The sequence below is a fragment of the Macrotis lagotis genome, chromosome X (genome assembly GCF_037893015.1).
Source record: "Macrotis lagotis isolate mMagLag1 chromosome X, bilby.v1.9.chrom.fasta, whole genome shotgun sequence".
NCBI lineage: Eukaryota > Metazoa > Chordata > Mammalia > Peramelemorphia > Peramelidae > Macrotis > Macrotis lagotis.
The window spans coordinates 36,303,734-36,318,559 of NC_133666.1; positions in this window are offsets into that span (position 1 = coordinate 36,303,734).

Below are 14,826 nucleotides of genomic sequence, written 5' to 3' on the forward strand. Positions count from 1 at the left end.
GTTATCTAAGTGTTCTGTTTCCTTTTATGTCAACCTGGGCAAGTTATACTTTTGCCAATATTCATCCATTTCATGTAGACTGTCAGGGTTATTGGCATATAATTGGATAAAATAGCTCCTAATAATTGCTTTAATTTCATCTCCATTGGTGGTGAATTCATCCTTTACTTTTTGGTATTATTAATTTGGTTTTCTTCTTTCTTTTTAAAAATCACATTAACCAATAGTTTATCTATTTTCCTGTGTTATTTTTTTCCTCATAAAACTGAATTCTAGTTTTATTTAATCGTTCAGTGAGATTTCTTTCATTTTTATTCATCTCTTTTTTGATTTTGCCACTGACAATTTTTGAGCAGGAAAGTGACATGATTAGACTTCTGCTTTAGGAACATTGATTGGAGAGAAAAGAATAAAGGGTAATTAGGAAACTTTTTCAAAAGTTTAGGAAAGAGATAATCACAGCTTAAATTAGGATGATGACCATGTGAGTAGGAAGAAGGAAACCTATGCATTCCATTGTTATTCATCCATTGACAAGAGAACTAAAGGAGGGACCCAACATATTGGGTAAGCCTTTTGTAAATAAAAGTACAGTGAGAAGAGTTGTACAGAATGAGAAACTGTGGATGCACTTCAGAGTGCTCACAGGAGAGAATATCTCTATTAATAAAATCGAAGATTCATTGAGGTAGCATGTAAAATTTTCTATTTCATAAAATTACCCTAAGTTTCCAAACAATTGGCTATTGTTAATTATAAGTTAGTGTTCAGTACTTTAAAAACTTATTGCAAGGAAACTGGAAAAGGTCATAAATATTCCCCAAACAACCTTAGTATAGTTTTCTTGGATCAGGAAGGACATATGGCAATAAACCCTTTAGGAGTTATGCTCTTGCAGAGATTAGTCAGAGAAGCAGTCAGACTTAGAGTCTTGGTTTTTGCTGACATAATACATCCACTGCTGCTAAAATGACTTTTGAATCCCTGGGGTAAATGGTTCTCTTTTGTTAATAGAGACCATATGAATAGAGGGTCAGTCCCACTACTGTGTAATGGTTAAATGATGGCACAGTTAACATCAGGGATGAAAATGTTTTTTTCTTTTATATGTGTGGATGAAGCTTGTGAATACTAGAGGGCACATTAAATCATTATAGATATTAGGATACTGTGGTAAAGACTGCTAAACTTACCCAAGTTCCCATTGGTGACTCCATTGAGATCTCTTCCCAGAATTCTTGGATTTGTTTAAAAGACAAGCATAATAATGGGTTCTATAAATAGACTTGTAGCATTAAGGAACCAGTCAAAGACATTCTCAACTTCTATGTCCCAACAACATAGAAGACTGTTTACTTCTGTGCTAAATACTTGTCATTTTAGTTAGACATGGATAGGAGATCGTAGAAATGGCCAAGACAACTAAGACAGTTCACACCAGTGGGGAGGGGGTCACACAGTATATAAACACATTGCAAAATTGCTTTTGTAAATGTGTCTGGGGTTTCATTGATGAGAATACTTCTTCAAATAATCGAGATTGCATTGTATACACAACTTGCCAAATTCTGTGCCAGGCTTTGCAAAGTATCCGCCCAAACCACTGGGGTTTCTTCTATCTCTCTGGACACCATCCATCAATTACCCTAGTTAGGGAAAAATCATTTATATGGCATGTTGATGAATTAAGCACTGTACTAGGAATATTTTACAAAAAATTCATCATTTGATCCTCTCATCCTTATGAGGAAGATACTATTATTATCTCCAGTTTGCAGTTAAGGAAACTGAGACAGACAGAGTTAAGTGGTTTGACCAGGGTCACAAGCTGGTAAGTATCTGAAGTCAAATTTGAACTTAGTCTGACTCTTGACCCAGGGCTCTAGGCCTCTCAACTTTGAAATAAGGTAATATAGTATCAAATGTATGTTGGGAGGGTAGTGGCTAGCAAAAGATTATAAATGTGATTCACATATTTAGAAATATGGTTTCTTAAAATCTTTCTTGGTGAAAAGTCTAGTGAAAGGTGTGGGGTTATTCCAGATTTATTTTGTGGCAAGAAAATTTGTGGAGGTAGGGATCAGATCATAGCTTGAGAATTTTAGATTTGGAAGGGACCTTGAAGATACTTTCTTCTTGATATCTAGAGAAATTTTAGTGCTTTGATATGAACACTAAGTTTGTTGGAAGGACTGAATGATCAGGCAAGAAGAAATTTCTCTGCCTTTTTTCAAACATTCTAGCTTGCACTAAATCCTCAACAGGACTTAGTGAATAGTTTTACCTTGCTTAGAATTTGAATACTAAGTTTATTTTGACTGTATGGTTCCTGACTTCAAGGAACTTAAATTTGAAGTCAGCATGATGCAATTTCTGAATAAAATATAAACCTTGCCTGAATAATCCTCTATTGCTGTGCTCTATCTTATTTTGGAAATTCCAGTGGACTGGCTTATAGAGCTTAGTATTTGATACATTCTCAAATATTTTCTACCTGGTTTCAGTAAGGAAATCAACAAAATGCAAATGTCAGAGGAAACATTTCCTCATGATTAAAAGAAATAAGGTGAAATTTGAAAAGACATAACTTAGTATTTAATTATGCTACCCAATCATTGTCCTATCATTTTATTTGATTTAGATAATGGGTTACATCCAAGAACATGTACATTGTGGACTGGGATCTCTTGACAATATTGAATTGGAAGGACAAAGATTTTGGAAGTTTGAGACAAGAATCCAGTCATATAGTTATGTAATTCTGGCTTTTGATAATTTTTCAAATGTTAGATGGTTTAAAAAAATCTTTTTTTATTACCTTCAATTTTGGAGTGTATTTTAGTGCTTTGAGTTTTTCTTACCTTAAAAAGGATTACAGAACATGAGATGTGGGAAAATTGCCCTCCCAATGAGTGAGGAAGTCTGAGGAGGCATGCTGGCAGAGAAAGCATAGAAATGTCACCTGCTGAAACATGACTTCTTACAAGTTGAATTTTATAAACATGATTTTCTGCCCCCTAGAGAGGTTGAATAGCACTTAGACAGAAGTCCACATGGTCGGATAATTACCCAGTGTCCAAATCAAGCCTCCCCAAACACAATTGTTTCTTTCAAAAGTCCAAGAAACCTGCTATGAAAAACAAACATGAAAGCTGTTTCTTCGTAATAAACCCACTCAGATTTGATAACCACTGGAACTTCTCTAAATTCTTCCATTCAAGTTTGTTTCACTTGATTCCTTGTTCTTACATTTTACTTGTTTATCCCTTCTCAATTTCCCCTTTACCCCTGTTCTTCTGGCCTTTATCAAGTCTTGTCATATTTGTTTTTCATTTAGCATTGAAGTTGTTTGGTACATTTGGGTCTTTTTTTTTTTTTTACCCAACAACAGTGTCTACTAACATCTATTTGCATTTGTAAGCAATGATCTCATTGGTTCCTCACAAGATTCCTGTGACTTAGATCGGTCAGATAAATGTTACAATTATGGTTTTTTTTTTTAGGTATGAAGAGAAGGCTTTATTTGTTTCTCCAGAAATGGCCACAGTCAGTTAGAGAGATTGAGGCAGAAGCCAAAGGTTCAACAATCACATTTATCTGGGGCCACTAGGTGGCCTAGTGGATAGAGCACCAGCCCTGGAGTCCAGAGTACCAGAGTTGAAATGCAGCCTCAGATACTTAATAATTACCTAGCTGTGTGGCCTTGGGCAAGCTACTTAACTCCATTTGCCTTGCAAAAATCTCCACTGACCCACCAGAAAACTGCCCTAGGGAAAGAAGCATAGAATTCAAACAAAGCCAACTAATCTAGGGAAAAGAACATAAAATTCAAACCTAAACCGGATTATCTCTTTAGTCCCAGGAATTGAATGTTTCTCCAGGACATCAACAGATAAGATGAAGTCAGTTGGCTCTCCAACAATATCCCAGAAGTTTGCCTTTGTCAAGGGAGGAGGGGCATTTAGCTAACCAGATTCAATCTGTAATATTTTACTGAATAAATCTCAAACTTTATCCCACTCAATCCCTCCTCTTTTATTTTGATGAGATTTCTTCAAATTTCTGAGTTGGCCCATAAATCTTAATAACAACTCCCTGATCACCTCCTTACTTCCCAGGGGCCCTTTTAGATAAGCCCTACAATCACCATGATAACAGGTACATTTCCAAAGTTACTGCATCTCTTTCCACTGCAAGTTTTATACCAAAGTCTTTAGAAAGGTCTTCCTGACTTCAAAATTGGTCAAAATAAAATCCTGATTTTATGTCATTGGATCAACCCCAAGAATAGCTACTATACCTAGTGATGTTCCTTAAATTATTTTTCTTGCAAATGGCCATTTCTGCATTTTCCTTGCAAGTCCATACTAACTCACAGTTTCCCTTAATAAATGCCCCAGTTTGCACATCTCTACAAAGGATCCAGGTACCATCATTAATCTTACATGAGTCTGAGGCCACCTATCTCTAAGTTGTACAATCCAGAATATATGCTCCCTGCTTCTGGACATATTCAGACATATTCTACTCCCCAGGTAAATATCCTGGCCAGTCATTTATAAAGAACAGTCACCCTGAACTGACTCAGTCACATGCCACTGGTGTTTCTCTCCTCCGGATCAGAATCCTGTGCCACAGTGCACCTCTGATCAGGGACTGAGACTCTAGGTCAGACCCAGGGGTACTGCCACCCACTAATCTCTCTTTCTTTCTCAATGGAGAACATTTTCACCCTGCCTTCCCTCTTCCTTTCCATAAGGAGAAGTACATAAGTAGGGGTGTCACACTTACAGAGTCAAGGGGAAGGTTACAGATAAACAGTGTACACATAGGTGAGAGATGATGGAAATGGAACTGGTTCAGTGTCTCTCCTCTCTTCCTTCTCTTCTCCCTTGGAAGCATCCAGTGTCCTTCAGCATCCTCTGAATCGGTTCCAAAAAGTCCTCTCCAGCTCTGGTGACTACTTGTCTTCTGGTAAAGAAACTGCATAACATCTTAATTCAGTTCAAAACCCATGTCTTCCATCACAAAACAATGAGATTCTGGAGCTTATTACAATTTACATTTTGCCTTACTGCCATATTGACACATACTTCACCTTTAACACTTTTAACTTCCATTAGTATTTTACTACGTGAGCAAACTCACAAGCTTGTAACATATACATTAAACAGTCATCTTTGTTCTAAGAGTACCCAACATCTGGTTTAAAATAAAACAATTTTAACCTTTGTTCCCATTACAATGACTCTAACATCCTTAACCAAAATGATTTTTTTCCCAAATATTCCCATATTTTCCTTTTCCTGGTGTACTTATCTAACTCACATTCCTTTCCTTAAACTAGAATTTGAAACTGTAATTATCCTAAGAATTTCCCATTCTTCTCTGCGGGAGCCCTGGCTCCCAACACTTCTCCTTACCTAAATATCCCCTCTAACACAAAAACTAAGGAAACTTAATTCCTACCTTAGCATGTAGCTGATAGCAGGTGTCAGAGCCAGACACCTAACCTATCTCTGGCTATTAGATCCAATTCACCTAAAGCCTTTTTAGTTTGCTTAGTAACTAACTATAAAGATCCAGGACATTAAAGGAAAATTCCTTTACAGATATAAGTATTGAAAGTCAGTGTCCAGGCAGGTCATGTGGGTAAGTCAAATGTCTTAGCCCAGATTTATTCTTCCAGGTGAGATATTATCCAAATGTCATTTTGGGGAAATCAAGTCAAAGGGTTCCAACCTCAGCCATACTGAGAAGTCGACCCTTCGGCTGCCCATCCCTGTCACCTGACATCCTTGGCTTCAAGAACATAACATTTACCCAGTAGCATTTCTTTTTGTTGACCATCCTGGTATCTGACATAAGAGAAAATTAAAAGTCCTGTGATCTAAAAATAGTTGTTTTACCTAGTTAGAGCTTCCAGTGAGTACAATTCACTAAATTCCAATTATAATCTTAATGGAGCCCCAATTAATGAAACCCCTGCCTAAAGCTCTGAGTATCCTTCCTGGGTCTTTGCCTAAAACCAGGTATTCTAACTGTGACTGGCCCTGCAGGCCTGTCTCCTACCTCTTACTAGAGACATCCCTTTATCTGAAATCATATCTATATATAAAGATGGTATATCAGATTCCCCTTGGCTAGAGAAACCTCCTTCTAGTCTGTTGTATCTTACAACAAATAAATGCCTCCATTGTCCAGGAGATTGCATAGAGAAATACCAAATTATCTTGTGTTTATCTTTCCTATATTATATAGTGCTTTTACTCCAAATACAATTATCATTTTTGCAGGTGAGGACATGACTTACCCAAAGTCATTGAGCTAGGAAGTAGCAGAGCCAGGATTCTAACCCAAATACTTTTAACTTCTTCCTCACAAACACCAGAAGAATGTAGGTTCTTTGAAGACGGGGATTATTTAACCAGTTATAAAGTTAGAGATCAGATATTCTATTTCTCTAGAGATTTTGAGCCTGATTGGAAGCATTAGATGAAATATACTATTGATGGCAGGAAATTATTTTTCATTAGGTAGAGACTCATTTGAATGATAATATGGTCCCTTGGATTCCTTTGGTACTGATGGTTCTTATTGATTATAATCCCTTCAGTTGAACCCCTTAAGTGACCTCCTAGAATGAATGATGGAAAATATTTATTATTCCTAGTCTCCTAGGCTTACAACCTTGATGTCATCCTTGACTCCTCACTCATATTCACTTCATATATTCAATCTGTTGCCAAGTCTTATCATTTCTACCTGCATGGCATCTAATAATTTCTTCCCTTCTCTCAACTCAGAATTGCCATTCTATTATAGGCCCTCATCATCTCATGCCTGGACTAATGTAATAACCTTTTAACTTATCCCTCTGCCTAGGTCTCTTTCCCATTCTTAGTCATACTCCACTCAGCTGCCAACGTGATTTCTCTGAAGCAAAGGTCTAACCAGGTTACCCCCCAACCCTTTCTCTAATCAGTGAATTGCAGTGGGTTCCTAAGACTTCTAGAATGAAATGTCAACTGGGATCCTAAAGTTCTTCCTAGTCTGACCCCTTTTGGTTTCTTTTGCTTTACTCTGCTCTGAACCTCCCCTACTATGTCCCAATTCTTTATCCTGAAGCTTCATGCCTATCTTGGAATTAATACTTCAGAAATACCCTGGTCCTTATGAACTCTCCTTCTGACTGAAAGACTCTTCCTAGTACATTCACTTCAGGAGAGCATTGAGGCCAACCATGTATGTTTTATTCCAGATTGCACTCTGAACTTCTTCTATCATGCCCACACATTGGGTATCCTCTCATTTTCAGCTTCCTTTTAGGTTTCATCTTTTGCCGTGAAAATGTAAGCTCCTAGAAGGCATGTTCCTTTCTACTTGCATATGTATTCTAAGCACATAACACAGTTCTTAGCTCAGTGTAAATATTTAATAAATCCAAGTTGACTGACTATATGAGCTCTGTGATACAGCAACACTGGTCTACTTGTAGTTCTTTGATCAACACAGTACACATCCTGGAATTTTACTTTTGCTTGATTGTCCTTCATATGTGGAATGCCCTGCTTCCTCCCCATTGCCCTTTAGTTTCTCTGGCTTTCTTCAAGATTCCACCAAATTTCTACTTTCTTCAGGAGGCAGCAACTCCCAGTCTCTCCCATTCCCTGCTTGCTGAGTCTTTCCTTTCTCAGACTCCATTCCATCTTTCCAAATGGCAAATATGTCTGGGAAATTCCAGTACACAGTCTCCATTTTCCTTGTTGCCTCTCACATTAGAAGGTATGTTCTTTGAGGTCAAGACCAATTTTTTTTAACCTTTCTTTGTATCACTATCACTTAGCACAGCATCTGACACATGGCAAATGCTTATTAAGTGTTTGTTGATATGTTTACTAGGGTTCGGGGGAAGCTGCTTAATGTTATCTCTTTTAAATCCCATTTAAACAGTTCATCTATTCAAGTTATCCTGTGATTTTTTCCATGAAACTCTGTATAATATGGCAGATCACTATTGAACTGGGTAAAGATGAATCTGAGTCTACTGGGTGGCAGAGGGTAGAATTGACTGAACCAAGGTTTACTTGGAACTTTGAGCCCTGTACCCTAGCCTTTTGCCTGCCAAGATCTCTCTAGATGCTAAATGGCAAAGCTGACTAGCTGGGCCAAAAGATTACCAGAGGCAAGCAAGGACAGGATCACAGGATCCTGCTTTACATATAGCCTGCCACTATCCAGATTCCACCATAAATCTCCTCTTCCCAACTGTAGTGGACAGAAGTCCCTATTGATTAGTTCTTGGCTACAAGGCAGTTGCCCAATTATAGCACTTCACTGACAAGGGAATCACTGATTAGAATCCTTCAAGAAAGATTTAGAACTTGTCTAGGGCTTACCAGATGCTCCAGAGCTGTGACTTGAGAAGCTCCTGACTTTCTAATAAGCCCTCTCAGTACTCCTTAAGGACCCTTGGCCTTTACATTCGCCTTTATCTCTACTGCTTAATATGGGGTTTAGCACACAGCAAGGACAATATTTTTTCATTTCATTCATTCACCTACCTGTAGCATAAATATTTCTTTTTATTTAATGATACCTCTTTAATTGACTTTTCTAAGCTTTGTGCAAAGGTGATATGATAGGAGGTCAAGAACATTGTATATTGAAATTTCCTAGACATATTTGTCTCTTGGAAAAGCTGTGTGGTACCTTGTAGATAAAACACTAGATCATCCTTGAAGAAAACTTCAGAGTTTAAGTCCCATTTATGGTACTAGCTAGTTGGCAGTGTTCCAAACAGTTAGCCTTTATGTAAATGAGAAGGTAAATTCCCTGAAGGTAGGGACTGTTTTTTAGAGTTTTTTCAACTTATATTCAGAGTGCTTGGTATATAGTAGGCACTTAAAAGGTGCTCCTTGAATATTAGTGTTAAACCTTTCTAAACTTCAGGCAGTTCTAAGAGTATAAATTATAGACCAGTTCTCATAGGCCTTAGAGGAGTGTGTTCCTATGGTGATAAAGCCATAATTTCTTGATATATCTGATTATTAAAGGTGAATAGTATATGGTGAATCTATTGTAGAAGGTGAAGCATTTCCCCTTTTAACCATATAATAATTATAACTCATATTTATATAATGCCTTAAAATTTACAGTCCAGACTATGAAATAAATGATGGGAGGAAATTGGCATGCCTATTGCACAACAAAAACAAGAGAAGTGAAATGTAGATTAAATGGTAGGGCATTCTTAGGGTAAAATTATTTCAACTCAACCCAAATTTTGAGGTTAGAGTCGCATATGACCTCTTGACTTTAGAAGAATTTTGCCTGAGTAATAAATGTTTGTAATGTACCAGTGACTCATCTTGTAACGAACTAGGTTATAAAACAATCTTTCAGTTCTCAAAATCCAGATAACTATTTTCCATTTCAGAATTAGGACAGAAGCACAAATTACAGCAACTATATTGAATGTATCCTTTTTAAATATTCAAAAACTAATGACTGGTACTGGTGAGTTAATTTCATAATGAAATCAGTCTGTTTTCCAAAGAAAGTTAGTTGTCAAGGTCAGAATTTCAAAACATTTATGCTTCACTGAAACCTTTTGTTTAGCACTTTCTTTGCCCTCTAATTGATATTCTGCATTTCTTAGCATAATACTTCTTGGCAGCTCCTTCCTTGAAATATATTTGGACTTTTGCTTTCCAATTTGCAAATGGGCTATTATTTTCATCTAGGCTTTGGGATAGATTGACTTGACATTAAAACAGAAACCAAGACAAGCACTCACTAGGTAATGGTACAGTTCCAAGTTGTAGAACATCACCTTGGATATGCTCTTATTAGTTTACCTACAGGTTTTAAGTATGTCTATTTTGACCTCTGGATTAGATAAGGTAGCCTTATTTAACTTTAGTTTGATTCAAGTTGGAGTGCTGGTATAAAAAATATAATCTAGGATGTGTAGATATATTTCTTGGCCCATCACGTGGAATTCATCATTATATTATATCATTGGCTAATATGCATTCTTGGCAATAGATAGAATACTCAGTGTGGAAAAGATCTCCAATACTCATCATAAAGAGATATTTTTTTGCCCACTAAACTGATTTTAAAAGAAAACAGCATAGCTAATCTTCCTTACCTTGAATGGCACTGAGGCCATCTAGACCAAGTTTCTCTTGATATACTATCCTGTCCTCTAAGAAACTTGAAAAGTAAAAACCTAAAGAGATCTTTTCTTAAAATAAAAATTATAAAGGAACACACCTTTATCTTCTCTCCCTATTACCCTCTCCCTCATTGGAAAAAAGAAAATGTTTATAGAAAATAAGCAAAAAAAGATTTCTTCATTGACTGTATCCAAAAGAAGGTCTCCTTTTGTACCCCAAGTTTATAAGTTCTTGACTAGAGGTGGGTAGCTTGCTTCATCTTCTGTCTTCTGGAATATTGATCAGAATTCTTAAGTCTCTCAAAATTATTTTGCATTTATCATGTTATTAATGTATAAATTGTCTTCCTTGTTCTGCTTACTTTGCTTTTCTTCAGTTCATATATTCCCAGATTTCTCTGAATTGATCCCCTTCATCATGTCTTACATTACAGTAACATCCATCACATTTATATACTGTTATTTGTTCAGTCATTACCTAATTGATTGACTTCCTTTAGTTTTTTTGCCTCCACAAAAAGAGCTGCTATAAACTTTTTTGTATATGTAAGTGCTTTTATCCTTTTATTTCTTGAAGGTTTGGTCTGAGTAGTCCTATCACTGGATAAAGTTTAGTGACTTTTTGAGTATATTCTCACTTGTTTTATGGAATGGCTTATACCATGCCTAGCTTCACTGGCAGTCCATTACTGTTCCTGTCTTCTTGAAGACCCTTACAGATTTGTCATTTTTTGACTAATCTTGATAGTTACGTCTTCCTTTTTTATTTTAGCTGCATTGGTTTTATTTGTGCAAAAATATTTTTCTTTTAAATAATCAAAATGATCTATTTTGTCATCTGTGACCTTCTTTATTCTTTGTTTAGTCATGAACTCTTCTTCTACTCATAGATATGAAAGGGAAAATTTCTTGCTGATTCCTGTGTTTAAGATGTCTTACTTATGTCTTAGTCATGTATTTATTTAGAATTTTTCTTGCTCTATGGTATGAGATCAAGTTGATAGATAGCAAATTTTTTCCATAGCTAATTTTTTTCCAGTTTTTGTATGTTTTAGTTTGGTCACATAGTTAGTTCATAACACTAGCAGGTGGGGGTCATTGATTTGCTTTTGTATATTGTATAACTAAACTGTTGCACAAAAATCTGTTTTCAACAGCTTTTTGGTTTAAAGATATATTTGTTCTTTACCACTGATGAAATGGAATTATTAATTTGGTTCACTTATAATGTTTATTCTAAGTATTTTAAATTTGGTATCTTTAAAGTATTATATAAGTTTTGACTATTAATACTGCTATTTATTATAATAATTATTATCTTAATTATTCTTTTTTTTTTTAGTTTTTACAAGGCAAATGGTGTTAAGTGGCTTGCCCACAGCCACACAGCTAGGTAATTATTAAGTGTCTGAGGTCAGATTTGAACTCAGGTCCTCCTGACTCCAGGGCTGGTGCTCCATCCATTGCGCCACCTAGCCACCCTGATCTTAAATATTCTTGAAGTGTTCTCACTCAACTTTCCCAAAGCTGTTGATTTTTTTCCCCCACTTCATTAGCTATTCACCTATCCCCAAGTACAGAGATAATGAAATAATTTACCTGCATTCTATTGCAGTGTACTCAGTATAAGAACTCTTGGAGCAATGGAGAAGAAAGACGGAAAATTGTAATGTTGAAATTGCTATATGGTAACAAACATATAGTGGTTATATTTTATTTTATGTCACAGTTACTTTGTCCTAGATCACTTTTAGATTTCTCTCTTTTTTTAAAAGATCAAGAAATTCTTTTAGCCTTTGATTTTTTTGAAAATAAAATGTTGTCAGTCAAGTCAACTTCAAATGTTTTGTTCTGCACATTCACTTATAAACAGTTTTTGGAATTAGAAATTCATTTTTTCCAATGGAAATTATGCTGTAGGATAAAGAACAAATGACATTTCAGTTCTCAGACTATCCCTGTATGTTGCTGTGGATAGGACATTGAATTTGCAATAAAGAGACCCTGGATTTACATGTCTGTTATTTACTGAGTGACCTTGGGTAAGTCATTTCTCCTGCTCTGGATCTCACTTTCCTTTTCTGAGGTTGTGGATCATGCTTTTACTATATAACCCTAAATCATAATGTAGTTTAAATATAATACTAAAATTTTTCATTAAAGCATAGTGTTATTTTCTATTATTGTATCTGTTAAAAGGTCTTTGTAATTTTCACCTCAGAACAGCAGAACACATTTGCTTTCTTTGTTCACCTCAATGGCATTGGAAATTCTTCCCATATTGAAACTTCCTCCATTAAATCACTCACATGGCATTCCAAACTAGTGTCCTATAGGTAGAGAAAGATGACTCAGACTCAGAATTCTTTGTCATTTGTTGTATCTTGGTTGTTTTTTCTCTGGAGTTGGGAAGTTAAACTTATCTGTCAACTCTATCAGTTTAGTCATTGGCTTGTAAACAATAGCTCAAGATAAGCTGAAAGCTATGTATTATTGCCTTCTAAATGTAGAGCCTGGGCTAGACTAAATGTAAATATAAATATAAAGACAAAAAAGTCAAACAAATGTCTTCTAGCAAACAGGGTGAGAGATTGGATTCATCCTTCTGGCTTGTGGTCACCTTTTCCAAGGTATAATTGTCAGGTACACACTCCCTACCCTTATAATAATCAAAGCACCTGGGATCTCCAATTTTAAGTCTGGACACATCATTTCAGGATTGAGGCCATGGTTAGGAAATAAACAGGAAAGAGAGACGCAGCCTAAGACTCAGCCTTGCCTGAGCAGAACATGGGCTTTAATAGCTGAATGAGCCTGGCCATATGACTCCCATGGTGAGAGACAACCTGTCCTTCTTTCTATGTCTCATAGCAAGGGGGCTTGAAATAACCCCCCAAATGGAATGGGAAGAGCAATTGAGAGAGGGAATCACTCCCTTTTTAAAAGTCCTTTGAGTTTTTGGCCCCTACAACTCAGTAGTCAATGACAGAATTGCTCTGTCATTGCAAAATACAAATCAATCACATTCATGATTAGAAGGGGGGCAGCTAGGTGGCACAGTGGATAGAGCAACGGCCCTGGAGTCAGGAGCTCCTGACTTCAAATCCGGCATCAGACCCTTAATAATTGCCTAGCTGTGTGACCTTGGACAAGTCACTTAACCCTATTGCCCTAAATAAATTTTTAAAAAATTAAAAATAAGTAACGCCTCTAAGGAAAAAGCAAGTTGAGTGAGAACATAGCTAAAATGTCATGTTAATTAATTTCTTCTGAACTTTGTCAATTTGTTGTTAATATTACATAACACAGAGTGTTGAACGTGGGGTCAGAAAGATCTAAACTCAAACACTATCTCAGGTTCTTTTTTATTTTTGTGACCATGATAAAGTTACCTAATCTTTCTCAGTTTCAGTTTATCATCTGTTAAATGAAGCTAATACTTGTGACACTTAATTCATACAGTTGGTATGAGGATCAAAAGAGTTAATACCCATAAAGTGCCTGGCTAACCTTAAAACACTACATGAATTCTGGCTGTTGTAGCGATTTGTCTCTCCTGGGGAAAAAACTTCTTTCCAGTGAATTGTTTGTGGAACTAGTGAATTCTCTCTTCCTAGTGGTAATCAAAAAGAGACTTTGGGAGGATGTCATAGAAAGGCAGTTCTTTTTCAGGTAAGGATTGGCTTCGATTGCCTGTGAGGTGCCTTCTAGATGTCATTTTTTGCGTAATTGAGTAGTTATTTGTTTTAGTTTGGATTTGGTGAAAAGGAAAAAGAATTAAGAAGAAAATCAAGGAGAGAAATAGAAGATTTATTTCTGTTTTTTTCTCCTCAAAGAGGTTATTGAGATTTCCTTTTTTGTTTAAATGAAAAGCTTCATGACTCTTCACCCTTCAACTCTAAGAGTTTAGCTTTGTGTTTTTTTAGGCCATCACCAGGATTCCTGAGCCCATGCAGAATTATGTCAACTCCAGCATGGACTTCCATTCAGTCTGGTTGGTGTTCCCACCTTTGTTTTCTTTAATGTAATTTCCACTGCTTGTGCTTTATATTGGAGACTGTGATGTTAGTATCGCGATGTGGTGGGTTCAATTTTATTAATGGAAAACTGTTTGTTATTTAGTTTTTCTTTCCCAAAACCTATTATTATTGGGTCCCTGATGACAAACTAAATCATTTGGAGCTCTTCTTCCACTATTACACATCAATGGTTCTCTTTTTGAGGCCATTGATGACACAGTTAACACTTTGATAAATAAATTTACATACCATATGCATTTTCAGTTTAAATTGATATGAAGAGGGGCAGCAGCTAGGTAGCACAGTGGATAGAGCACCAGCCTTGGAGTCAGGAGGACTTGAGTTTAAATGTGACCTCAGACACTCAATACTTACTTAAACCGTGTGAACTTGGACAAGTCACTTACCCCATTGCCTGGCAAAAATTAAAAAACAAAAACAAAGCAAAAATATATATATAATGAACTGCTTAATTTATTATAGTTTTTACTTATTTTAAAAACAGGTTTTCGGGAGCAAACAAGTATTATTTCTCTCATTTTAAGGAAGTTACTATTTTTCTGTCTACTGAAAGTATCAAAAGCATTTATCAGTTTGTCGTATGCTTCATGTAGCTGCTTGTGT